The following is a 26,111-nucleotide window of genomic DNA, read 5'->3' on the forward strand; positions in this document are numbered from 1 at the left end:
GAATACAATATTATTCCTGCATTATCTGAAGAACAAAACTGCTTTCACGCTACAAGTTATTCATTCATCCAACGTCTGGAAAGGATCTTTTGGTATGTTGCTTGCGTTGTTGGACGAGAGTCAAAGAATCATAGACACATGAAATGCAGACAGAAATCTTGTAGCTCTTTGAATCAGTTGTGGGTCTTTCGAAGATCAGTTCAGTTAGTCCCGTTTCCCTGCCTTTTCCCAATATCCAGCAATGTTATAAATTGTAGACTCAAGAAAAAAACTACCAAATAGGCGATCCTTTACCTTTGAACATACCATTCTTTGCAGCCACCTTTCTTTCCTCTTTTATTGGCGTTGAATGAACATTGCACCTCAGAATTTTCTTTCTAGATCCCATATATACCAAATTGTAACAAAGTATGAAGCTGGATGAACACAGCAGGCCAAGCAGCATCTCAGGAGCACAAATGCTGACGTTTCGGGCCTAGACCCTTCACCTGATGAAGGATCTAGGCCCGAAACATCAGCTTTTGTGCTCCTGAGATGCTGCTTGGCCTGCTGTGTTCATCCAGCTTCACACTTTGTTATCTTAGATTTTCCAGCATCTGCAGTTCCCATTATCTCCTATACCAAATTGTACATGTTTTCTAGTTCCCTTTGTTCTCACTACATTAAAATTAAAATGTACAGTGATGTTTCTCCTCGAACTTAATATTTCTTGAGTTCTCAAAGCTGTGAAACTCTTTAACTCCAATAATCATCCTTAAACAACAAACTGTAATGTCCAAACTGTAAGATTATTGAAGAAGAGAAGGATCATGTTGAAATTCCATTTCTCTGAAGAAATAATACTTCCTTTATTCAATGACCGTTAGTTAATTCACCTGATCTCTCCTAATTTTTTCCATCTTGTTGTGACTGTAATGGGAAGAGTGTGTTGGTAATCAAGCCCCACTACTTCACATGCTAAACCAAGTGTACATATCTTATTTTGTCATCAAAATTGTCAATTTGTTTCTTTTTACTGCTGTTATCCAGAAACAAAGAGACTTTCACCAGATTTCTTTAATATCTCAAAAACACCTTACTTATTATAAATAAACCTATTCTTTAAAGAAGTCGCAAAACTGGCTAACAACTAAACTATATTCCTGAATTAATCTACGTGCCCTTAATCTAGTCAAACATGTTCACGTTACAAGCAATCCTATACAGCTCTGCAGAGATGTACAATGTTTAGGAAAAATGTAATGGAAGAAGTGATATCTTCAAATCAGACTTGAATTCATATGAAACTCCTTAAAAATCCTGATATTTGACTTTATCAACCTCCCACAACATTTCAGTTCTGCTTGACTTACTTCCAGAATAAAGAGCAATCTTTCTGCTGCAAGATTTCTAAGGTCTTTTCTTCTACTGACAGAACCAGGTATATTGGAGAAAAAGAAAAACTGAAGAATGTTGCTAGTCAACTTTTAGCACATAGGCCCAATCTCTTTCAAACCCAGTTTCCAAGCAGTTAAAGTTGTAAAACCCATCTCTTTTCTCTATTAAAAGCTTGGCTTGCCTTCTCTTCACAAGGCTGTCTGATATTTTGTAAGCAGCAGGCAGCCACCACATAAGAAGCCCCATGGTGTGTTCTTTTTGTCTCAGAAATTGTCCAAATTTATCCATCTCTTCCAACTTGCTTCTACTTATTATTTTTAAAGACTATGCATTTCCAACAATCTTCTTGATATTCAGCTTGTATGGTATAGAATTCTGTTGGTCCCTTCCTCACTCAGATGAACCGCAAGTTAATAAATTGACAGCATTTGACCTTAACTGCCATCAAGTTCAATAAATTAATATAGCTTCATTTATTTTGATAACTTAATATAATAACATGGTTGAGAATACTTCATAAGGTATCCATTAAAATTCATAATACAATAATAGTACAAGAGTTGCCAGATATCACAATAAAACACGATTTATTCACTCTTTACCGAAGAAAGTTATATTGAAAGATGATATTATCACATGATATATAATGAAATACTTGATCAAAAGGTGGAGAACAATGGTTAATAAAACAAACACAGAGAAAGTTGGAGAAACTCTGGTAGTAGCTGTAGAGAGAGAAACAGAGCTAATGTTTCAAGTCTGACATGACTTCTTCGGATAATTCATGAAAAGGAGCTCTGATGAAGAAATGCTAACTAACCCACAGATACTGACAGACCTGCTGAGTTTCTCCAGCATTCTCTGTGTTTGCTTTGGGTTTTCAGTATCCACAGTATTTTGCTTTTATTTGAGGGTTTATAAAACACATGTAAACCAGAATTTAATGTTGGCAAAACAAGCATTTGAATGCCAATATATTCATTCAACATTAATATCTTGGACCAAGGAATATAAACACATTAAACATTAACATCCATTGATTCTGTCATCACCAGTTTCTAGTTTATGATGCTTAGAAAATTGTCCAAGACCTTGTGACTTTCATTTTGGTGTCCTCACTCAGAATCATTTGCTTTCAATGAAAGGATGTTACTTCAATTATTGTGTTAGATATCAGTCTGCTGGTGCTTTATCTTTCTCAGCAGCTCTCCTTGTAATGTGTCCCAACTCATAACTTAAACACACTGGCTTAGAGAGAAACATGTAACACCACCCTGCCCCAAAAGCACACACACAAAACCATGCAGGAAACCCATCAGGAAAAGGCCTAACCATTGAACATTGAATTTATGGGAATATTCAGTAAAGGATTTCTTTATATATGAGGCAGAAATGAAAACTGAAAACAAAGACATCATGATATCTATTGATTATGATCCCAATTGTGAGCCACAATTTTTCTCTCGGGTTTTATTTCTTGCACAAATGTATACTCTTCTCAATGTGCCAGTACATTTTGGCTGAATGCATTGCCTTAACAACTATAACCTGAATCTTCTGCTAGAAACAAAATTAAAAGTTGGTTTATGTTGCATGCCCATCATTAAGAGTAAATGATGAAACCAATGAACAGAATATGAATTTATTTCTTATAATCTATGTAAATCTGGATTTTTAAAAGATTTTGTACACAAATCCAGTTCTATTTTGATTCAATTCCTTAACTTCAAAACACAGGTTTTTTTCAAATCTATGAAGCTAGGGATTAGGTTTTGTTGTCAGTAACGGACTGAGAACGCTGCCATTGATCATGAGGAAAACTGCTCACAAAGATCTAGTGATTTGTTTGACATGGATTTCTCCATTACCAATGACAGACTAAATCGAGAGCTAAGACAAATATAGGACTTGTAGCCTTGGGATTCTTGATCTCAAGGAAGGTTGACCAACAACCAGTTAACTGCCAGATTGACACTTAATGAAGGCTTTCATAAAAAGAGGTAACATATGCATCTTCAACCAATAGATGAGACCTAAGAAAGGCACAAAATACATTTTTTTGAGGTCTCATAGTCTTCGGAACCATGTGGACCTTGTTTACTACAAAGCACTTGACTGGATTTGTTAATCTGGGCCAATCAGGAGGCACTGGCTGACCAATATTAACAGGGGATTTTGAATCTCCTCAATTAGTGGACAGACTCTCAGCTGGTTGGCTACAGCTATTGTACTGTGCACAACTAAATAAAGGCTGATTTGGTGATATAGGCCTCCGTGCGGTTATCTAATCTCCTCAACTTTTTCTTGAGACCTACATTTTCCTGTTTTTTTTTGGTTTTCAAGGGCTCCTTTTTATATCTCATTAACTCATATACAAGGTGATGCAGACATGTCACCTCCTTTATTTGCGCTGACCTCTGAGGTAATTGGACTTACACAGAAGCAGAATTAGATGAATTCATTGATGCCCTCTATAATTTTTAACCATCCATTAAACATAAAGCCACTAAACATAAAGAAAAGCACTAATTTCTTTAAAAATGTATTTAATTTGGGACAATATGCGTAAGTTATAGTCACAGAGTCATAGAGATATACAGCATGGAAATCAAACCCTTTTGTCCAACTCGCCCATGCTGACCAGACATCCCAAATGAATCTGGTCTCATTTGCCAGCATTTGGCCAATACCCCCCTAATCCCTTCCTGTTTTTATTTCCAGATGCTTTTTAAATGTTGTAATTGTCCTAGCCTCCTCCACTTCATCTGGCAGCTTATTCCACTCATATACCACACTCTGCATGAAAATGTTGCCTCTTAGATCCCTTTTAAATCTGTCCCCTCTCACCTTAAACCTGCACCGTCTAGTTTTGGAGTCCACCACCCTGGGGGAACAAAAACCTTGTCAATTTACCCTATGCATGCCACTCATGATTTTAAAACCTCTATAAGGTCACTCCTCAGCCTTTGAATTTCCAGGGAAAATAGCCCCAATCTATTCCACCCCTCCCTGTAGCTCAAACCCTCCAACACTAGCAACATCCTTGTAAATCTTTTCTGAACCCTTTCAAGTTTCCCTACCTCCCCACCTATACTCTCTCCACCTATCTTCTTCACTCTCCATCTTCGGTCCGCCTCCCCCTCTCTCCCTATTTATTCCAGGTCCCTCTCCCCATCCCCCTCTCTGATGAAGGGTCTAGGCCTGAAACGTCAGCTTTAGTGCTCCTGAGATGCTGCTTGGCCTGCTGTGTTCATCCAGCCTCACATTTTATTATCCAAGTTTCACAACTGCCTTCCTATAGCTGGGAGGTATTCAAAATAACCGACACACTCTTTTGCGCACTAAACACCATCACCCCAAGTACACATTCCGCAGCCTGGTGAGGTCACAGCTAATGCATTTACAAACAAATGCAACAAACTAGAAGATTTAAACCAAAATGTTATCACATGTTCTCTGTCTATTTCAAACCTTAATCTTAGATTTTAGTTTAACAATTGACACAGTGTTCATTACAACTGAAACATCCACTATATCATTGGGTAAATTGCATTTTGAGAAAAGTCTGGAGTTGTCGATATCCATAGTAATGATAGACCAGAAAAATTGGAAATAAAAAAACCATTGAATTTAATGGGCCGTGTAATATCTTTTCTGTAGCCTGGTGTATTAATTACCTACCAGTTACGTACAATCTAATTTGATTATAGTGTGTTTGCTGCAGTAAAAATCTTAAACTCTGGAATCCTATGATCCTTTGAGTTTGTCATTAGGACTTTCACACTACTTTTTAAACCACAAGTCATTATGAAGTTAACATTCTATTAAAATTACATTTCTTTCAACAGGATGTAACTTATCCAAGAATTTTTACAGAAAGAATAATAGAGGAAAAGTCATTGTTTTTTAGTATTTCATTGATCGCTTAGGGATCTCATTCTGCTGCATCGTCAATAGCACATCTTTCAGGAGGGCATTGAATCAATGACAGCGTCCTTGGGATTTCTGTGTTAATCTGTTCATGGAAAATCTAAAATATATGATTCTTTTATTCAGCAGATGTTGACCATTTAATTGACGCAGTTAATATTGGCAGTGTAGGAAATTATCAGAATTTTTTGTTTGAATATTTTTCCTTCACAGGGTCTTCAAATGTGCAGGTATAACATGCTTGAATATTGTAAATACCTTTTCTCTAATCAACCATTCATGTAAAAACCTCACCAATATACAATTACCAATAATTAAATTGTTTGTCTGAATATCTCAATCTTTGAAGATTCTTGTTTTGCTCCACCTTGTGTTTAAAATACCATAGTCTCCTTCCAAACTTAATACCAGGTATCTTTTAAATAAAAACACTAATTTGTTTTGTTGAATATTAAAAACTAATTTAATCCATTGCAGTAATTTCTTCTGTCAGAAGATTGATTCTCATCCCCAGTCTTCTTTGCAGATCCATGTATTTAATCACAAGAAATTCAATCACCTTTGCTCCATTTGTTTAAGAAGTGAAAGGTACAGTTTTTAATCCAGCTCAAGGAAAGTGAAGGGTAAGATAATAATTCACAAAAGCAAATGAACACAGAACAAACCAAGCCTGCTCCTTGTGCCTTATCCATTGAGGACATTAAGTAAGATACACCCTTCAGGAGGACTCTTTGTCTTGTGAGGCTGCATATTGTTTCCTAATCAGACCTGATTCTTATCCAATGTGTCCTCATGGTTCCCTTGCCCAATTCCAGAGTGATAAATTATCTGAAGGGATGTAAGAAGAGCTTCATCTTTGAACTGTAAGTGGGCTCACGGAAACACTCATCTCTAGGGACAGGTGGGTTTTGCAAGTTTTTAACTCTGTTACGATGGGGCAGTATTTTCTGGATATGGTGAGATTGTCAGTGGAGGGACAGGACATGTATGATACCTCCGCTCCAGAGCGGTATGGCTGGCCATGTTTGACCACATGGCATCTAACAAGATGCCATGTCTACAAGCTACAAGCACGTCCTTGCTCAGGACACATCTGCTCCCATCCCCATTCCTTCTTTGTTTTACTTCAGCTTCTGCTCTTTTCGTTCACTTTGTTTTCCTTTTCTTTTAGTATTTTTTCTTCTTTTCTGTGGCGGCTTGGTTGGCAGAACTGGTGCAGCAGTGAACATGTCATCTCCTGGTGAGAGGAGGAATTGGCGGAGAGAATGTTCTCCCAGCCATGGGAAACCAGTGACAGCGAGTGTGTTCTCCCACTATTCTAGGCCTGTGGCAGTGGCAGCAAGATCATTCTCCCAGTGTTCATGGCCAGGCAGCAGCAGCAGCAAGGATCCTCCAGCAATTGGGGATGGCAGAACTGGTGGCAGTGAGCTCTCCTAGATGGTGAGCTGGCAAGGCTCCGAAGTAGGTCTCACGGTCCAGTGGTGGCCCAGCCTCTTGGCTGTGGGCTGAGTATGGGTTCAGCGGCATTAGCAAACTAGACCCAGTGGTGAAGAGATGGCACCTAAAGTGGGGTGACTCTTATGTTGATGGGTCTGGTGCAGGTGGTGGCAAGGCAGCGGGGGTCTCACTTGAGACTAGGTGCTGGCATGGACTGGGTTGGAAAGACTGATATTCTGACTGCTTACTTCTTTATTTTGTTACTGTTCTGTACCTATGTATCTTTGTACCAATGATGGTGCTGTAACGTGGTGACTGTAAACTTTTCACTGTATTCATTAGAGTAAATGTGACAATAAAGACATTTCAACTGAAAATTGTAAGAAACTTGACCTCAGCTGAGGAGGAGGCCACAGAACCTATTGCTAAGGATTGTGACATAGCAGGTACTGAAGAGGGATCCAGAGGTGGTCAGCATCCAGTGAGGATGCCTTAGTCTAGTTCACATTTGGATATATCAAGGACTAATGCCTGAAACTTTGGGTCATATCTTCCAGACTAAGGATATGAAGTGAGTTATGCTTTCAACAGGATGTTTTATCTGATTCATAAGCATTTATGACCTGCAACATATGAACCTGTGAGTGAATGTTGTGGTATTGAAATATCCAACAACTATTTGTTACAACTAAGTATTATGTACAAACCTTATTTTCCTTAGGCAGATAAGTTTCTGGGCTCATATTAAACTCTTAGGCTACAACAGAGGATTATAATTCCAGTAGAGTACCGTGCTTCAAGTGATCTAAGGTAAACTAGAGTGTGAAGTTGGAGTGTGAGATTTTTACCCTCAGGTCACCTGATGTGACACAGTGATGTTGCCTCGAGCATGTCTCTTAAAGGCATATTGAATACTGACTACTGACTGTGAAACATAACACAACAGTTTGAGAGTGGCAGATTTTTTTAGAGGGAAGCCCATGGCCATTAAAGATTGTCAGTTCCCTCAGCATTCAGGTACTTGATTGGTTACCAGTGGGCTTTTTACTGGAACTAGGATCTAGGATGAGGAAACCCTAGCTTCCAAGAGCTGCTGGCCAATGACAGCAATGCTATGACAGAGGCTATGTTTATAGGTAGTACAACACCAGGATGGAGAATCACTCAGGTGAAAGGAGGTGGGGTCTTCATGGAGGAGGGGGGACCTATATTGACACTGAGGCAGGGGATTCAGAAACAAGGGCAGGAGTACAGCTCTTAGCAGCTAACACCCCTTCATTCTAGGTCTAGTCTTTCAGTGGGCACTGATAAAGCAGATCAGGGAAAGTTACCACTATCGACTTACTGACCTTCTGCCCACACTGGTTAGTTATTGAGGTCAGATTACTCTTTCCCATCTCACCTGAAGCATCCCAGTTGAGAATAGGCCTTTGAAAGGTCACATTGATTTAGATGCCATTTGTGGCTGATCTAAATCCTCCTTTTCCACCCTCGTTATTAACGCTACCATTGAAATGAATTTAACTGGCCTAGCTCGCTTGAGATGTGGCCTCCTAAGCAAGGCCTAATGCTGGCAGTAAGGTCATTGAAATCAGAGATTAGCTGTGACTAAGTTAAAGGTATGTGGTGGGGCAACTAGAACTAGGGGTCAAGGCAGAGCTGAGGAGTAATTTCTTCTGTCAGAGGGTCGATCCTCATCTCCAGTGTGTGATGCATGCTGGAGCATTGAAGATAGTGAAGGCTGAATTACACAAATTCTTGATTGACAAGAGAATCAAAGCTAATTGGAACATGCAAACAAATGTGTTTAAGGTCATTTCTTGACAGTAAACTTTTGTGGAGCAGTCTTGAGAGGCAGATGGCCTACTCCTGTTCCTGCTCCTCATGTTCTTAGGACTCATTTTAGGCACCTAAATCAATATAGTTGAGGTTTGTGTGTTTGGGAATCTGTTCTGATTAGTTAATATAGTTTTTGTGCCTCATTCTATCATTTGATAGAAAGGTTGGTACACTGTTACAATAATTATTGGGCTTTAGCTCCTTTATATATTTAAATATCGATTTCCATTCAAATACTTCATTTCATTACTTCAGTTACTGAGGTTATAGGTTCTGATAACTTGCTCTTTCCCAAAATGGGAAGGAAATGAATTGTAATATTCTTTAATTATCACCTTCCAGAATGATCTTTGCCCTTCAGCATGGGGCTGTTACTGTGAATCTCAACCTTCTGACTCTTGTTGAATTTCAGCAGTTGACATGGTGGCTTAGTAGTTAGCACTGCTGCTTCACAACACCAGGGATCTGGGTTTGATTCTGGCCTTGGGTGATGGTGTGGAGTTTGCTCATATTCCCTTTGTCTGCGTGGGTTTCCTCTGGATGCTCTGGTTTCCTCCCACAGTTCAAAGATGTGCAGCTTATGTGGATTGGCTATGCTAAATTGTCCAGGGATAAGTAGGCAGGTGGATTAGCCATGGAAAAATGCAGGGTTATAAGGTAGGCGAGTGGGTGAGATGCTCTTCAGAGGAGTGTTGTAGACTGAATGGCCTGCTTTCACACTGTAGGAATTCTATTAAAGATTCTGACTGAGGTCTTCTATTCTTTGGGAAGGTGGACGGAGACATGCATTCATATGATGGGATCATCCAACAAGCACTTAGTAAAGTGGGTGATTGGGGTTCGAGGTGGGATGTGGTGGATCAGGGAAAAGATATCCAACCTGTCAGGTCTCAGTTCCCTCTTGACCTTTGTGCTTAATGATTTGTTTTTATGGGCCAGGATCTGAAAAAAAATGACCCTGTATTCTCCCTCAACTTCTACATCCACTGGCAGATCTCTCTACAACGAATATCCTCAAAAATAAAATCATGTGCAAAGTATTTTACTGTAATTTGTCATTGCACCTCTGTACAGCACAGGAAAGAAATTGTGAAGTTTCTTTACTCATTATTTGGGATGCAGTACTTTGCAATATAGATAAGATCTTTCGAGATGTGCATATTCCAATGTCTGAGTCATATTAATAAGGAACATGTAAATCATGTGAAACTCACACTTTGCCAATGAGGACAATGCACATTTATTTCAGCAATGCTCCAAACAAATTGTCAATTTTAACAGCTAAATATTTGTGATTATTAATGAGTGCGACTTTCAACTCCCAGTCAAATAGTTAATGGTACATTGTCAAAACAAATCTGAAGACGTGCTTTATTTTTCCTCAAAGTATGAATTTCTGCTGTTTCTCCTTTTCTTATTAAGCCTGTAAGTTCAACACAACATCCTCCAGGACAAGTGGAAGGAAAGCGATGCATCATTTCACAGATTGTACAGCCAACCATGAGGAGATGTGTAATAATTACTTTGATTAGGCCTTGCTTATCTACCCCCTTTCCTATTCGACTGCCTAACACACTTAGAACTGTGCAGAAGAACACAAGAAATAGGAGCAGAAGTAGGCCATCTGGCCCTTCAAGTCCGCTCCCATTCAGTAAGATCATAGCTGATCTTTTTGTGGACTCAGCTCCACTTACCTGCTTTTTCGCCATAACCCTTAATTCCTTTAGTGTTCAAGAATCTATCTATCTTTGTCTTAAAAACATCCAAAGAGATAAATCTGCTCCCCCTTATTTTGAGGCTATGCCCCCTAGTTCTGGTTTCACCTGCCAGCAGAAAAGGCCTCCACCCTTCTATATCATCTATTCCCTTCTTAACTTTATTTGTTTCCGTATGACCCTCCCTCATTCTCCTAAATCCCAATGAGTATATTTCAAGCCGTTGTAAGTGATTGGGATTAATTTTTCTGACACCCCTTGTCCTCCACTGTCTGTAGTTTGCTGGAAAAATTGTCCCATGTTTATCCCTCATGAATATATTTGCTGTTGTTCCCAGATACTCTCTATAAATAGATTCAATAGAATGTTTGATGTCGTGTGCTGTGTCTACGTATAAATCTAAAAACAGACTTTGTGGAGTAAACATATTATAAAATAAATAAACTATTTTCCTGTTAGTCTTGTCATTGGTTCATACTTATTACACTGGCACAGCGTAACCCATTGTGTTAGACATTTTATATTTATAGACACCTTAACTATGTGTAGCTGAGCTTTGGAATTCAATTAAGGCAGAAGGGAAGAAAATCAAAAATCTGATCAAAACATTATAACACAATTGAGTTGGGAGTGTTTCATGTCAGTCAAGAAAATGCTTTTTGATAGTCAAAGTTTATTTCTTTTACAATATCATTGAAATATTCTTATTTTTAAAGCAGTTTGAAGTACATTAACTAATAGAGTTAAAAGACAATAAAAGCAGCACCTTCTAGTGCTCAGGGCCATAAAAGAAAGCTAATGGAATTCTTGGATTTGTGGCAAGAGCATACACAATAAAAGTTAATGTAATGGTAAATCAGCAGAATTATGGGACAATAGTCTGATTCTACACTATAGGAGGAATGCCATTGCAAAAGCTATAGCACAGAATCACACCGATTCTATCGAGTAAGAAGAAATGCAAATTCAAAGTAGATTTGGAAAAGCTTGAAAGGTCTTCATTGGAACAGAGGATATTGTGGAATAATTCAATCAATGGTATTTCAATTGGGGCATTTAAAATGATGAATTTTAGGACAAAAACAGACTGCTTCCATTGATTGGAGGGGGAAAAAGACATAAATAGAAGAGATTCAGGGAAGATAAGCCATTTTTTACACAGTTTGCTGTCTCATTAAAGTTAATAATCAGAACAGATAAAGCAACAATGTTTAAGCACATTAGATGGTGATGAAGGAAAGGCAACCGTGGGGTTATATGCATACATCCAGCACAAAGGATTGGCACTGTAATTCTTTCGAACGATAAACACATAATGGTTGGGCCAATTCATGGCTTTTCTCTGTCTTCTAATTGACATGAAATTTTATATATTCCCAGAGGTGCTAGAATTATTTTTGTTAAACCCATACATATGAGATGATAGAACCAAATGTTACGTTTCTAGCAGCATTGCTGCTTAGCCCAAGACAGAGCACCTGCAACAAATATATCTACAAGTCAAGCGTGTGATGCAGTACTTTCCACTTGCCCAAATGAATGCAGTATTGGGAATTAGTAAGGAGCTCAATACCAACCAAGGTAAAGCAGCTAGACTCAAGTATTCACCCATTCCACCACTGGTGCATTCTGACTAAATGATGTCACATCTGCAAGATGCATTGCAGCAAATTGCCAAGATTCCTTCCACAGTGCATCCCACAACTTCTATTGTCTCAAAGGATAAGATTAGCTAGTGCATGGGAACATCCCATTATCAAAGCCCTCCAACTCATATGCCAATCTTGTTTGGAATTATATCAGTGATCTTTTATTGGCATTTGTTCAAAATTCTGGACTACCCACTTGATAGCGAGGAGAAAGTATCTACATCACACAGACTGTTCACCATCATCTTTGCAAGGGAAATGAAGGATGGAGAGTATTGGGCTTGCCAGGATCATTCACATCCTGTGTATGAATAAACTAAAATTTGTTTCCTAAACACTGCAATGAAGAAATAAGAGGGTTAAGAACACATTTGGAAAATCAATAGCCCTCAGATGCAACACCAAAAGACTGGGGACAGAGACCAGCTGTTGCATATTTCTGCTCTCCTAGCATTATCCGTGAGATTTCTGAGTAATTTCAACTGTCTGCTAAACAATGGGTTTGAGAGGAAAACAAACAAAGCAAAAATACAGCCGTCCAAATGCTTTGGTCTCTGAGTAGCTGAATTATATTTTAGTTGTGGCACGTCACTAAGCTTTAGTTGCAACAAACTTTGAGATTACCAGTGAAGTTGGCAGTGACATTATTTTAACATTGTCAGATGTTACATGTTCCAATTTATGCTAAATTTGTATGCTACATTATATATCTTCTATTCATATGGTAATGAGTTACATAGATGATACTGTTGGTTATGCCATCACTGGCAGATTGCTAATTGTTAAATAATGAGTACATTTTAAAATGCAATTTTGAATTCTTAAAAAGATAGGCAAAAACGGATCATTTGGCCTAGAATATCCCAATGCACATTTTGAAAGTGATTGAAGCATCAATACAGTTTTGTGAATGGTCACAGTAATTCCAAATATGATGGATTTCTTTGATAGTGGAACAGCAAAGAGGCTGCCAGCTTCAATTACACAAACAGGATGACCCTAAAGTAACTGATAAGAAGTCCAGCAAAAGGGAATAAGGAAAGGGAAAATGGATATATTGGATTGAATGACTATGTAACTATGTACTGTGGACTCACAAAAAATAAGGGATTATTTGCACAAAAGCAAAGTGAAAAAATATGTTAAACCCAGGTACAATGAAAGCCTAGATAACCAAAAAGGTCCTTCAATTCAACAAAATTGGAGATTGCTTACAAATATGCTTGAACATCTGGTTTTTATGTACCTTGGAGTTTCATGTTACACGTTTAACTTGGTATTATTAAACAATATTCTGCTGATAAATCTAGTTAATAGTGTCATGAGTTCACAAAATAAAACAACTTGTTTAATTAACAAATATTCATTATTAATGGCAAGGTATTACAGAGTGTGTTTTTGAAATTTCTGGCAGTTTCGTGGCCATTGGATATCTGGAATAAGGAATTATAGGCTCATAGAGTTTCTTAAAGTTTGTGTTACCATTCTATCTCAGTTAGTAGTCAAATCATCAAAGCAGTAGTAATGGAAAACCTTTACCACGACATGTCAAAAGGAAACTAAAGGAAAAGTCAGAATTATGGAGAGTCTAATGTTAAGGCAGCGACTTCCTAAGTTCCTCTAGAGCTTGGAAAAAACCTTTGATTTTTGGACATGGCTCCAAAGTTGCCTGGTATGTAAGAAGTGGCACTAGGAATATATTTACTTGGGGCAACGAGAGATGAGATAACGATACCACTGAGGTTTTATAAGTTTAAAATGTATTTTTCCAAGCAATTATGCATGTTGATGACAGGTGAAAGCTCACAGTACATGAAGCATCACATTTATTTGCACTATCTCATTCTTACTTTTAAAGCAGTCAATATTTAGCTCAGATATAGCAGGAACTGCAGATGCTGGAGAATCTGAGATAACAAAGTGTAGAGCTGGATTAACACAGCAGGTCAAGCAGCATCAGAGGAGCAGGAAGGCTGACGTTTCGGGCCTAGGTCCTTCTTCAGAAATGTTTAGCTCATGCTAGATTTAAATAACCTTCAGATACAGGGTACTGTGCTGAACTACTAATTATTACATATGTGTAAAAAATGTTTTTTGAATAAGTTACTGGCATATTTGTTGTTTGAACCTGGTGAGTTTACAGATATATACCTACCTCCGTCTATACCTACCGCTTCTTGAAAACACATAATATTTTAGCCTGATTTTCTGTGGTAGTGAATCGGGGACACAACGCGAAAAATAAGGAGGTACAATTTAGCACAGAGATGAGGATAATTTGTCTTATTCAGATGATTGTAAATCTTCGGAGTTCTCTACCACAGAGGGCTACGGGTGTTCAGGTTTTCAGTGTACTTAAAATATAAGTTGATAGATTTCTGATTAAAAGGCACTACATTTAATCAGCCCTCATTACTAAATGGCACAGCAGGCCTGAGGTGTTGAATGGCCTACTCCTTTTCCCATGTTCCTGTGGTACTAATAGGAAAAAGAAGGAATTTTTAAACAAGATGTTTTGATGATCTAACAGGTTATTCAGGAAGTTTACTTAGCTCAGCTCTTTTGAGTTCATGAATTTAAAAATGTTATCTCAACCTGAGAGGGAAGAGCTGTAAGGCAGACTTGTGAGGCCATTGGCTGCTTGTGTTGTGTACACCTCACACATTACTGACCGTTCACACCAATACATTTGCTCACAGAGGCTAGGGAAAGGACATTTAGAAAATCATAATAAATTTAGGCAATGATGTTTGACCATGAGAGGTAATGGAACTGGTAAAATCCACTGCCCCATGTATGCTTTTTTCATCTTCCTTCCATGAGCTACATTAGGCTCTCAACATGGACATCGATTCATGGTACATTCTCTATGGGCACAAGGCTAGGCATCATGTTGGCACAGTTACATTTAAGATGAGACAAGGACTGAAACAAACAGATATAGTTCAAAACCACTACAATGATCTAAATGTGATGCTTCATATACAGTGTGCTTTCACCTGGGTCACCTAAGTATCATCTTCTTTCTTTCCCTCCCGCTACTTTGTAGTATTGTCCCTTGTTCCAGAGCAGGAGTGCAGCGAGCTTGCTCAATAGTGGAGCCTGTTGGTTCTGGAGGTTTAGTCAGGTGACCAAGGAGGCATTCATGTCTGGATAGCCCTGACATGGAAAATCTTCTTCCCAGTGGCACATGGGCCTAACTCAGCTTGAACTTCAGAGAGTGTGGGTGGGTTCCGGCAGAGTAAAGATAAAGGCCTGACCACCTCAGGAGTGCCTGTGGAGGAGATTTATGGCAGAGTCGGAGGAGATTGGATAGTTTCTGACATTTCGTTGTCTCCTTGTGAGGAAAACACACCTTGAGGTTTGCCAGATTCTCTATTTATGTTGTCACCATGCCTTTGGTTATGAGGGCCAATGCTTTGGGCAATAGAGCACAGATATGTGTGCATCTCCAGCAGACCCTGAAGCTATTAGCCCTAGCTCACCATAGCAGCTGTCAACCTATTCATGGAGGCAGTCAGTCACATGCTGGGTCCCTTATAGCCCCTAGTGGGTCATTGCCTCCCAAATACATGTCTGCCAATGCTATTCCTCCCTGTACATGTGGACAAAGTTCTGATTTGATTTGATTTATTTATTGCCACATGTATCTTATTACAAAATACAGTGAAAAGTGTTGCATAGTGCTGCCATTCTCTGGACCCATCTTAAACCACAGAAAAATGAACCACAACACAGAATAGAGGCAGAAAAATGAAGAAATAAAAAATATCAACTCGACAGGGTCCACTCCTGCTGAGGGCTGAGCAAGTGCCTGGTCTCCTGCAATCTTATGAGTGACAGTGGGCCTGGGCTGTTTCTTCCTTGGCTTGAAGTGTAAATGTTGCAGTGAAGTGCTCACCGGCTTGAGCTCCAAACTTCCTAAACATGACACTCCTCTCCAAGGTGTCAATGTCAGAGCTGATGGGGGCTGCAGAAGGCAGCGTTACCAATATTCCCTCTGTTTCCTATTTAGTGCGGAAGGATGTCGCAGGTTAAAGAGGGACATAGATAAGATGCAGAGCTGGGCTGAGAAGTGGCAAATGGAGTTTAATGCAGAAAAGTGTGAGGAGATTCACTTTGGAAGGAGTAACAGGAATACCAAGTACTGGGCTAAAGGTAAGATTCTTGGTAGTGTGGATGAGCAGAGAGATCTCAGTGTCCATGTGCATAAATCCCTAAAAGTTGCCACCCAGGTTGATATGGTTGTTAAGAAGGTGTACGGTGTGTTAGGTTTTACTGGTAGAGGGATTGTGTTTCGGAGCCAAGGGGTCATGTTGCAGCTGTATAAAACTCTGGTGCGGCTGCACTTGGAGTATTGTGTACAGTTCTGGTCGCCGCATTATAGGAAGGATGTGGAAGCATTGGAAAGGGTGCAGAGGAGATTTACCAGGATGTTGCCTGATATAGAGGGAACGACTTATGAGGAAAGCCTGAGGGACTTGAGGCTGCTTTCGTTAGAGAAAAGATGGTTAAGAGGCGACAATAGAGATATACAAGATGATCAGAGGATTAGATAGGATGGACAGTGAGAGTCTTTTTCATCGGATGGTGATGGCTAGCACGAGGGGTCATAGCTTTGAATTGAGGGGTGATAGATATAGGACAGATGTCAGAGGTAGGTTCTTTACTCGGAGAGCAGTAAAGGTGTGGAATGCCCTGCCTGCAACAGTAGTAAACTCATCAACTTTAAGGGCATTTAAATGGCCATTGGATAAACATATGGATGATAATGGAATAGTGTAGGTTAGATGGGCTTCAGATCGGTTTCATAGATCGGTGCAACATCGAGGGCTGAAGGGCCTGTACTGCGCTGTAATGTTCTATGTTCTACATTCTATGTATTCTCACCTTCGGAGATGGAGGAGGTTGTTTCTGATGAAGCTAGCACTGTCTTGCAAATACAGTACAAATATAATACATCTACTGGTTCCCCTTTATCCACCCTGCTTGCTGCATCCTCAATAAACTTTAATAAATTTGTCAATCATGATTTCACTTTTTACAAAACCATGTAACTCTGCCTAAATTTATTAAGATTTTCTAAATGTCCTGCTACTACTTCCTTAATAGATTCTAGCATTTTCGCAATGTCTGAATTTAAACTAATTGCCCAATAGATTATTGCTTTCTATCATTCTCCATTCTTGAATGTAAGCACTACATTTTCAGTTTACCAACCTGCTAAGGTCTTTCCCAAATCTAGGGGATTTTGGAATATTACAAATGTATTCATAAACCAAGGCTGTAATGAGATCCATTTTCTCCCCTTTGGTCCAGGAAATCCCCACCTACGTCCGTGACACCACCCACACCCTCCACCTCCTCCAGGACTTCCAATTCCCCGGACCACAACACCTCATTTTCACCATGGATGTCCAGTCCCTATGCACCTGTATTCCTCATGCAGAGGGCCTCAAGGTCTTCCCCTTCTTCCTGTCCCGCAGGCCCGACCAATCCCCCTCCACTGACACCCTCATCCGCCTAGCCGAACTCGTCCTCACCCTCAACAACGTCTCTTTTGATTCCTCCCACTTCCTACAGACAAAGGGAGTGGCCATGTGTACCCGCATGGACCCAAGCTATGCCTGCCTCTTTGTAGGTTACGTGGAACAGTCCCTCTTCCACACCTACACAGGTCCCAAACCCCACCTCTTCCTCCGTTACATTGATGACTGTATCGGCGCCACCTCTTGCTCCCCAGAGGAGCTCGAACAGTTCATCCACTTTACCAACACCTTCCACCCCAACCTCAAGTTCACCTGGGCCATCTCCAGCACATCCCTCACCTTCCTGGACCTCTCAGTATCCTTCTCAGGTAATCAGCTTGTAACTGATGTCCATTTCAAGCCCACTGACTCCCACAGCTACATAGAATACACCTCCTCCCACCCACCCTCCTGCAAAAATTCCATCCCCTATTCCCAATTCCTCCACCTCTGCTGCATCTGCTCCCAGGATGAGGCATTCCACTCCCGCACATCCCAGATGTCCACGTTCTTCCAGGACCACAACTTTCCCCCCGCAGTGGTCGAGAATGCCCTTGACCCATCTCCCGCATTTCCCGCAACACATCCCTCACACCCTGCCCCCGCCGCAACCGCCCCCAGAGGATCCCCCTCATCCTCACATACCGCCCCACCAACCTCCGGATACAACGTACCATCCTCCGACACTTCCGCCATCTACAATCCGACCCCACCACCCAAGCTATTTTTCCATCCCCACCCTTGTCTGCCTTCCGGAGGGACCACTCTCTCCGTGACTCCCTTGTCCGTTCCCCACACCTCCTCCCTCACCCCCATCCCAGGCCCCAGGATGACCTTCCATATCAAACAGATGTTCACCTGCATATCTGCCAATGTGGTATATTGTACCCATTGTACCCAGTGTGGCTTCCTCTACATTGGGGAAACCAAGCGGAGGCTTGGGGACCGCTTTGCAGAACACCTCCGCTCGGTTCGCAACAAACAACTGCACCTCCCAGTCGCCAACCATTTCAACTCCCCCTCCCATTCCTCAGATGACATGTCCATCATAGGCCTCCTGCAGTGCCACAATGATGCCACCCGAAGGTTGCAGGAACAGCAACTCATATTCCGCTTGGGAACCCTGCAGCCCAATGGTATCAATGTGGACTTCACAAGCTTCAAAATCTCCCCTTCCCCCACTGCATCCCAAAACCAGCCCAGTTCTTCCCCTCCCCCCACTGCATCCCAAAACCAGCCCAGCCTGTCTCTGCTTCCCTAACCTGTTCTTCCTCTCACCCATCCCTTCCTCCCACCTCAAGCCGCACCTCCATTTCCTACCCACCACCTCATCCCGCCTCCTTGACCTGTCCATCTCCCCTGGACTGACCTATCCCGTCCCTACCTCCCCACCTAAACTCTCCTCTCCACCTATCTTGTTTTCTCTCCATCTTCGGTCCGCCTCCCCCTCTCTCCCTATTTATTCCAGAACCCTCACCCCATCCCCCTTTCTGATGAAGGGTCTCGGCCCGAAACGTCAGCTTTTGTGCTCCTGAGATGCTGCTGGGCCTGCTGCGTTCATCCAGCTCCACACTTTGTTATCCTGTAATGAGATCTGACTGACAAGCAAAATCCTTCCAAAAGTATCTCTGTGGAATGGTGGAAATCCTATGTTCTACCTGCAAGACAAAAATGACAGAAGGCATCTCAGCCAATGTTTAGAAGAGGCATACAATGAATAAGACTTACAGTAGGGTTAATGTGAGAGCTACAATGCAATGTGGAGTGATACTTACTCAGTTGGCACTAAAAGTATGCTTCAGCATCCCCATTGCTGCAGTCCCAATCTTCTCCTGTAAGAAAAGGATTCTCCACCAATAGAGGGTGAGGAACTTAATGTCGGGTCCTTTCCGCCTCTCTGGGCCTTGTCTGGTCTACTGTGGGCTGTCTCCTCATGAAATGAGACAAGCGGAGGGATTGAGTAAGTTGAAAGTGAATGGCACAGTTGTTAGTGCTGGTGCAGTTAGCCTAAAAGTGGTGAGCTGCTCCAGGTGAGGTAAGCAGGCAACACAGAGGCCACACAGGGTTAGTGGTTTGGGAAATGGCGGGGTTGGGGGGGGGGGGGGGGTGTCAAACAAGAACGAATGAGAGAAGATGTTGAAAGCAGTAATGACAGCGATACAGCCTGAGCCTTGGTGGGAGGTAGGTGCTGTAGCACACATACAGTGAGTGTCAGGTAACACAGTTTAGGGTTTGACATGTACCCTGGCACAGTGGAGAATGTAACTGATATCCTTTAGGCTAACTGATGGCCATTCCTCTGGACTGTGCAGACAGCAAAGACTCTGATAAGCAACCTCAGACCTGCTGCCAGGGAAGGGTGGCATGGCCTTCTCTGCCAGTCCTCTGGGGGAAGAATGCTCCTCCTCTGCACCACACCATCCACAAGGACCTTCAGATCCCTGCTGGACAGTCGCAGCGCCGTCCTCCCCTTCTCCAACATCGTCTGATGAATGCCCATCAGCACGCAAGGCAGCTTCAGGGTGCCAGTGGTCATACAGGTGCACTGAGGACTTTTAAATATGGCACAGCTGCCAGGGAAGCTGGTCTTTTGGTGGATATCTGATGCGTGGTGAGTTCTTTCAAGAATGGCATGTGATAAAATGGGGCCTGAATCAAGCAAGAGAGTGCCACAGTAATGGGGAATGTAGTTAAAGAGGCAATGTTGGTGCAATACAGCCTTATGGTGAGAAACCATCCAGAACACTTGACAAGAGCTGGTATTTAGCCAACAAAACAAAACCTCCAACTGAAAGAGTCTACAGAGGAATATAAGGAGGATAGGTGAGTATGCACAAATTTAGCAATGAAACCTAACATGAGAAATTGTGAGGTTATGAGCTTTGGCAAAAGAATAGAAAAGCTGAATATTACTTAAATGAGGAAAAAGTGTAGCAAGCTGTAGCAGAGAGAGATTTGCATGACTCAAAAAAGCTAGTATTCAGGTTCATTGGGTAGTATTCAGGTTCATTGGGTAGTAGGGAAGGCAAATGCACTCCTCACAGAAGAACCACAGAAGTACTATGGCACAGAATGAGGCCATTTGGCCTCCTGTTGGCCTTTATTTCAAAGGGAATGAAGTACAAAAATTGGGAAGTCTTGCTAAAACTATATGTAATTCCCTGAACTAAGGAAGATAAGATATTGACACTGGAGGCAGTCGAAAGAAGTTGCATTAGGTTGCTTGTGGGTATGGAGGTATTTTCTTATGAGAGGAGGTTGAGCAGGTTGGTGTTGTACTCATCGAAGCATAGGAAAATGAGCAGATATAACATTTTGTAAAATGCTGTACACACTTCATATATCCAATGTGAAATTCTTCATTTGACTGTTATAAATTTAAGTAGTACCTGATTTTAACATATGACAGCAAGTGTAAATTTTAAAATGTAGGACCGCACTTCTGCCAGTAGATGTTGCTATTTCACATGATTAGACTTCAGTAGGAAACGATCAGTGTGCACTCATTTTTAGTAAAATATTTTATGAAACTCTTAACTCATCATTATCAAGTTCTGCTTCACACACTTATCACTGTGGGAGGAAAGGGGGAAAAGTAATTGATCCTAACTAACTTGCAGACATTCACATTCCTGTAAGAATTGATTGTGAGTTGATTTCAAATGGACCTTGAATGACAAAGACAGAAATTACTTCTAAATCACAGTCAGCTAGTCAGGACAGAACAGCATTAATGTTTTGTCATTTTAGTTTAACAAAAGTGAGTACAAGTTAGCTATGAAACTAAGGAGAAAATCAAACTTTTAATTTGTTCAAAATTCAGTCTGAGCCCAATACACAATAAACACTCTTAAGATCATTGGTCCAGTATATTAGAAGCTTATCGGGATCTGAGTGTTTTGAGCTATGGTGAGATGTATGACAGAATCGAATGCAAATGTGATGAGATACATCTTGACTTCAGGAGCAATTGGTGTTATCTTTTACCTTTTTCACAAGTGAGATTCTTAGTAGGCAGCAGCAGGATACCAATCCACTTATTATCGCGTATAAAATGCCCTTTTTAACAGCCTAATTCACCTCATTAATACTAAGCCTCTCATATTAGCAATCATACCAAACAAGCTAGACGTTGGGAACACTCAACAAGGAAACTTGAGTGAATACCTGTTGGATTCAGCTCGCCACTTGTTTGAAACGATCTCTACGTTAGAAATTGGGCACCAAATTCTGAATGTACACTCCATGGAAAATGGCCACACATTCACTACATCCACTGGCATTGGTATCTCATTTATCATAGAATCCCTACAGTGTGGAAACAGGCCCTTTGGCTGAACAAGTCCACACCAACCTTCAGCATCCCACCCAGACCTATCCCTCTATAAACCACCTAATCTACACATCCCTCAACACTACAGGCAATTTTCCTTAGCCAATCCACCTAACCTGCATATCTTTGGACAGTGGAGGAAACCAGAGCACCCGGAGAAAACCCACACAGACACAGGGACATTGTGCAGACTCTACACAAACAGTCGCCCGAGGATGGAATCGAACCTGGATCCCTAGCACTGTGAGGCTAATCACTGAACTACCGCACCGCCCCAACCAGCTTCAAAGAATTCTCATGGCCTGTCTCTGATCCACTTATAGGACACTTTTGCTGTACCTCAGTCTGCACTGCCAACTGTCTTTGTAACGCTGCAGCAAGAACACTGCGTACTCAGTGACACCCAGCACATGATCTAGAACAAGTTGTCCTTCACTCATTTTCATAACATTCTTTTACTTTGAACCTACCTGCATCTCTGCTTTGGACTGCCTTACCTTGCCACTTTGGACTTTGCCCCTCAGCCAGGATACCAGTCTCATATTACTGCTGCCTTGCCACATTGCTTCGCGTGGCAAAAGCCAAGAAGCTGGTCATAGATATCAGCAGGCCTCAGTCATGTCAAGTTGGATAGCCTTCACTCAGGGAATTAGCATAAGCCAAGAGCAGCCCCAGGTATCAGTCTGAGTCAGGATGCTCGCCTCTCTTCCACCACCCATCCTGACATTTTCTGCCCTACTGTAGGCCGTCTTCCTGCTAGAATGAGGGAGACAGCTATTAAAGGAGATGAAAGTGGGTGGCCAGCGATTACCTATGGAGCAGGAGAAGGACAGGTGTCCCAAGTGAGTGACTAGGCCACGCAGATGGGCATGCAGTGTTGGTGGTTTCAGGAGTTGCAGTGAGCAAGAGCAAGTGGAGAAGATTTTTTTAGCAAGAGTGAGAGTGGTAGAGCACGAGCCTTCATGGTGGGTGGATACAGTAGCAGAGATAGAGTGAGGTGCAAAGAAAGGAATAACTGGTGTGCCACAGGGGTTGGTGCTGGGATCTTTGTTGTTTGTTGTTTGCATAAATGATCTGGATGTGAATGTACAAGGCACGATTATTAAGTTTGTGGAAGATACAAAATTAGGAAGTATCGTTGATAGCAAGGAAGGTTATCAAAAATTACAGAGGGATCTTGATCAAATGGGGAAGCAGGCTGAGGATTGCCAAATGCAATTCAATACAGCTACGTATGAGGTGTTGCACTTTGGAAAGTCAAACCAAGACAGGACGTATACAGTAAATAGTAAGGTCCTGAGGAATGTTATGGGACAAGGGAACCTAGGAGTATAAGTACATTGTTTGTTGAAAGGGTTAGGAGGGGTGGACGCTAGGAAGTTGTTTCTGTTAGGCGGGGAGACTAGGACCTGTGGGCACAGCCTTAAAATTAGAGGGGGTAAATTTAAAACTGAAATGAGACGACATTTCTTCAGCCAGAGAGTGGTGGGCTGGTGGAATTCATTGCCGCAGAGTGCAGTGGAGGTGGGGACATTGGATGCCTTCAAGGCAGAGATCGACAAATTCTTGATCTCAAAAGGAATCAAGGGCTACAGGGAGAGTGCAGGGAAGTGGAGTTGAAATGCCCATCAGCCATGATTTAAATGGTGGAGTGGACTTGGTGGGCCAAATGGCCTTACTTCCACTCCTATGTCTTATGGTCTTATGACCTTATGGTCTTATGGAAAGCAGCGTCGACAGGGTGGTGAAGAAGGCATTTAGCATGTTGGCCCTCATCGGTCGAGGCACTGACTATAGGAGTTGGGAACGTTATGTTACAGTTGTTTAAGTCATTGGTGAGGCCGCACTTGGGATATTGTGTACAATTTTGATCACCCTGCTATAGGAGAGACATAATTAAATTGAAAACTGTGCAAAGAAGATTTATGAGGATGTTGCCAGGACTAGTAGGCCCAAATTATAGGGAAAAATTGGCCAGCATGGGACTTTATTCCTTGGGATGTAAGGGATTGAAGGGCGACCTTATTGAGGTGCATAAAATCATGTGGGGCACAGACAGGATGAATGCATATAGTTTTTTTCACAGGGATGGGGAATTGAAAACTAGAAGGTATAGGTTTAAGGTGAGAGGGGGAAGATCTAAGAAGGAACTGAGGGGCAAATTCTTCACACAGAGAGTGGTGTGTATATGGAATGGGCTGCCAGAGAAAGTGGTTGAGGCAGTACAATAGCAACATTTAAAAAACATTTGGATAAGTACATGGATGAGAAGTGTTTAGAGGGGTATGGACCAATTGCGAACAATTGGAACTAGCTGAGTTAGCACCATGGTCAGCATGGACCAGTTTGGGCTGAAGGGCCTGTTTCCATGCTGTTTTACTCTCTGACTATGCATTTATACTGGAGGAATGGAGAGGGTCATTGACTTTCTTCTTGTGGTGCTCAGGCATTCCTCCATATGATTAGACTGCTTTAACTTGAGTGGTAACCTTGGATCAGGCTGGCACGGTCTAATGTTGTGGCCTCCGCTGGTGGTCCTGTGTGAAAAGGAAGTGCTAGCTGTCCACCACCACATCCAGCAGGCCCGAGAGGACCCTGCCACAAAACAAGGCACCCATTTCCCCCGTCTGCCACATTAGGGCAAATGTCAGGAACTACACGGGTCAGCTTTAAATTGACAGTTATATTGACATTGTGCACAATGGGGCTTATAAAAATTTCAGGGGCACAAGGGATGCCAGTGAAATCTACTGAATGGCAAATAGTTCCAAGAATGACACATGGTAGATGAAACAGATATTGTATGTGAGAGACCTATGGGGTGGGATAGGTAATTAATGAGGCAAGTTTGGTAAGATACGACAAGAGAACTTGCTAGATCTTGCGTCATGAAACCCTCCAAACAGTTGATAAAACTTGAATTTGTCAAAAAATGTAAGATTCAGCCTGAAGATTCCTTGTTGTGTTAGTGGAGCAACTCAATGAAAAATCTTCTAACATAGTGCCAAGTAGTGCCAGCTTAGACTCACAGCATCAGATAATTAAAGGTATTTCAACTCCTCCTGTGTTTTAATTTTTGTTGCCTCACTTCCTCATTTCTATGATTTCAGCCTAATACATCAACTAAGAACGAAAGTCCGCATTTATACAGTGCATGGAATTTCATCAGGCATCCCAAACACTCAACAGGCAATACATTATCCAAACTGCCCCATTAATACTTTGGTCACAAGAACAGATCATAAACCAGCAATTTTGCAACAAGTAGCATCTTGCCTTGCTCCAGTGGCTTAAATATTTACTCTCTCTACCACCAATGTTCAGTGTCAGCAGTGTGTACTGTATACAAGTGGCACTGGAGTTAGTTAATAAGATAACTTTGACAGCACCTTCTAAATCAATAAGCGCTATCATCTAGAAAGTCAAAAGCGGCAGAGAAATAGGAAAACCACTGCCTGCAAGTTTCCCTTCAAGCCACACACCATCCTGAATGGAAATATTTTAGGCTCACTGGGTCAAAATCCTGGGACTCCCTCTGTATTGTAGGGTGTCTATACCACATGGATTACAAAGGTTGAAGAGGCCAGATCACCACCATCTTTTATAAGAGGATTAGGTTGAGAAACTCACTGTGCACATTAATGAACAAAGAATCCAAGTTCTGTTCAAGGAGTGTCGCTTGGCAAAGCTGAATGGACTGGTTTTCCCAGCTTAATTAGTTTACAAAAGCACTTGCTGTTGCAATGGTATGCAAGTTGGAGCAGGTTCAACCAACATTTGTACTTGACCTTTCATCTTCACAGTGTGCATCTTCAATTAACAAGCTCATTTTCAATTTTGCAGGACAAAACTTGATATGCCTCAAAATGGGTGTGAACATTGTGAAGTGGGATTGACCACACATGTTCATTACAATGCAGGCTGTGTCAGGGGCAACTTAATACCACCAAGACACACACACACACACACATGGAAAGGCCCAAGTAACAGGTGAGAAAGTGCTAAGTAGAGAACTTTTTGCCTTCCCACCTACTCCTGAATAAATTTGAGGAAGAAAGGGATTAGGTAAGGGAAACGGTGGTATAATGGTGATTTCCCTGGGCTAGTCATTTAGAGGCAGGCTAATTAGAAACAAGAGTTCATACCCCAACATTGCAGCTGGTAACATTTAAATTCAATGAATAAATCCGAATTTTTAAAAAGAACTCAGAATGCTGACCATGAAAACTGTCATTGATTGTTATCTCAGCCTATCTGGTTCCTTAACATCCTTAATGGAAGGAAATTTGCAATCTTTACTTGG

The 26,111-nt window shown here is 41.4% G+C and overlaps 1 protein-coding gene and 1 pseudogene across 2 annotated transcripts in view; one reads left to right on the top strand and one right to left on the bottom strand.

The window, feature by feature from the left end:
* osbpl2b (oxysterol binding protein-like 2b) overlaps nt 1-26,111 on the top strand; it is a 145,984-nt gene that overhangs the window by 34,905 nt on the left and 84,968 nt on the right. The window lies entirely within an intron of this gene.
* Nucleotides 1-26,111, bottom strand: part of LOC125461570 (histamine H3 receptor-like) — a 57,272-nt pseudogene that overhangs the window by 25,457 nt on the left and 5,704 nt on the right.

The sequence above is a fragment of the Stegostoma tigrinum genome, chromosome 19, assembly GCF_030684315.1.
Source record: "Stegostoma tigrinum isolate sSteTig4 chromosome 19, sSteTig4.hap1, whole genome shotgun sequence".
In the NCBI taxonomy this organism is placed as follows: domain Eukaryota; kingdom Metazoa; phylum Chordata; class Chondrichthyes; order Orectolobiformes; family Stegostomatidae; genus Stegostoma; species Stegostoma tigrinum.